This window comes from Oncorhynchus masou, chromosome 18 (assembly GCF_036934945.1).
Source record: "Oncorhynchus masou masou isolate Uvic2021 chromosome 18, UVic_Omas_1.1, whole genome shotgun sequence".
Lineage (NCBI taxonomy): Eukaryota > Metazoa > Chordata > Actinopteri > Salmoniformes > Salmonidae > Oncorhynchus > Oncorhynchus masou.
The window spans coordinates 64,857,879-64,860,733 of NC_088229.1; positions in this window are offsets into that span (position 1 = coordinate 64,857,879).

Here is a 2,855-nt window from a genome sequence, read left to right on the forward strand (position 1 = left end):
AGTAGTTTTTTTTTTTCTCTTTTTATTTCACCTTTATTTAACCAGAGGCTAGTTGAGAACAAGTTCTCATCTGATTGGGAAGATAAAGCTTAGCAGTGTGAGCCAATTCAGAGTTACACATGGAGTAAACAATTAACAAGTCAATAACACAGTACAAAAAAGGCGAGTCTGTATTTGTTGCAAAAGGCATAGGAGGTTTTGCGTTTTTACAACCTTGCAGATTAGCACTTGAGTGATAAATGATCAGATGGTCATGTTTAGGTAGAGATACTTGTGCAAAAAGCAGAAAAGTAAATAAATAAAAACAGTGTGGGGATGAGGTAGGTGAAAATGGGTGGGTTATTTACCAATAGACTATGTACAGCTGCAGCGTGGTTAGCTGCTCAGATAGCACATGTTTGAAGTTGGTGAGGAGATAAAAGTCTCCAACTTCAGGGATTTTGCAATTGGGCCAGTCACAGGCAGCAGAGTACTGGAACACCCCAAATGAAGTGTTGGCTTTAGGGGATGATCAGTGAGATACACCTGCTGGAGCGCGTGCTAGGATGGGTGTTGCCATGGATGTGAACAGATAAAGCAGCCTTTACCTAAAATGGACTTGTAGATGACCTGGAGCCAGTGGGTCTGGTGACCAATATGTAGGAGGGCCAGCCGTAGAGCATACAAGTCCAGTGTGGTGGTATAAGGTGCTTTAGTAACAAAACGGATGGCACTGTGATAAACTGCATCCAGTTTGCTGAGTAGAGTGTTGGAGGCAATTTTGTTGATGACATCGCCCGGTCGAGGATCGGTAGGATAGTCAGTTTTACTAGGGTAAGTTTGGCGGCGTGAGTGAAGGAGGCTTTGTCAATGAAAGCCGACTCTTGATTTGATTTTCGATTGGAGATGTTTGATATGAGTCTGGAAGGAGAGTTTACAGTCAGCCAGACACCTAGGTACTTATAGGTGTCCACATATTCAAGGTCGGAACCATCCAGGGTGGTGATGCTCAGTCGGGCATGCGGGTGCAGGCAGCGATCGGTTGAAAAGCATGCATTTGGTTTTACTAGCGTTTAAGAGCAGTTGGAGGCCACGGAAGGAGTGTTGTATGGCATTGAAGCTCGTTTCAAGAGCTTAGATAGCACAGTGTCCAAGGATGGGCGGAAGTATATAGAATGGTGTCACCTCCACGGTGGATCAGGGAATCGGCTCCGGTAGAGTAGTCCCCGAATCAGGCTTCCTGTAGAGTAGTCTAGGTCCAGTCCACCAGTGCCAGCGGTTCTCAATCGAGGCAGGCCTTTAGTTGCCTCTGCCTGTCCAGCGCCGCCGGGGTCTCCCGCCTGTCCAGCGGCCGGGGTCTCCCGCCTGCCCAGAGTGTTTCGTGGGTGATTGCCGCCTGTGTTTGTTGGTAGGGCTCCACGTTTATTGTTTTTGTATGTTGTTCGCATCTTTATTAAAGATGTTTATAAATAACCACGCTGTATTTTGCGTCCTCCTCTCCCAAGAAAACTGGAACAGAATCACCCACCACAACAGGACCAAGCGGCGTGGTGACAGGCAGGAGCAGCGAAATCCAGATTTCTGGACATGGGAGGAAATCTTGGACGGTAAAGGACCCTGGGCACAGCTAGGAGAATCTCGCCACCCCAAAGAAGAGCTGGAGGCGGAGAAGGCCAGGATCCGCTGAGCCGGAGGCAGCATGGCAGTGTGGATGGAAGCCCGAGAGTCAGCCCCAAAATCCGTATTGAGGGGAACACAGGGCCAGGATCCGCCAGAAGCCAGGATCCGCCAGACCTGTGCCAACTTCCTGTGCTTACCGGGGGCTAGAGAGACCGGGCAGGCACCGTGTTATGCTGTGGATCCGCACGAGTCTCCAGTGCGGGGCAACCGCCAGTCTGCCGGGAGCCGCCAGTCTGCCAGGATCCGTCATGAGCCGCCAGTCTGCCGAGCCAAGTGTCAGGATCTGCCAGGTCTCCGCCAGTCTGCTTACATGGATCAATCAGAGGCAGGTGTTTATCATTGTCTCTGATTGAGAACCATATTTAGGCAGCCATATTCTTTGAGTGTTTTGTGGGTGATTGTTCCTGTCTCTGTGTTTGTTGCACCAGATAGGGCTGTTTCGGTTTTTCACGTCTATTGTTTTTGTGTTGTGTTTTCATCTTTATTAGAGATGTTTATAAATAACCACGCTGCATTTTGGTCCTCCTCTCTTTCACCGGAAGACAAACGTAACAAATTAGCTGATATAGCAACTATTGAATCTGAAACATCTGACTGTAAATCCACACCAAGCCAGACTAAGTCCTTTCTAAAATAATAAAGAACTCTCAACTCTCTTCTCTCAACATGAATGAAGGCAAATCACCAACTCTATTCTTATTATCCATTGAATCCCTGGACCAGACAATTTGTCAATCAAAGGAAATAACACCCATTTCCCTCAAATCTGCAGCTCACTTAATCTCATTATATGCAGATTATATTTTACTACGTCCAGACAATGTATCTCAATCGCTCACAAACGCATTGAAGATCATAGATAAAATCAGCTTTATCTCAAGTTATAAAATGTATCTAACCAAATCAGCCCTATTCTCGCTCAAGACCCCGATAGAGGACTCCACTACTTATGGAATCCTAATCATTCCCCACTTTAAATATTTAGGAGTAGATATATTTCCTTCCTTAGATAAAACCATTTCTAGAAACATTTATGGAACACTCAAATCAATTCAATCCAACCTCAGTAGATGGAATAATATCCCAGTTGCTTTACCTGGCAGAATATCTACTGTCAAAATAAATACTGTATAGTGCCACAGCTGAATTTTTGTAGTTCAATGCCTCCCATGGCTCCCCCTTCTGGCTATTGGGGG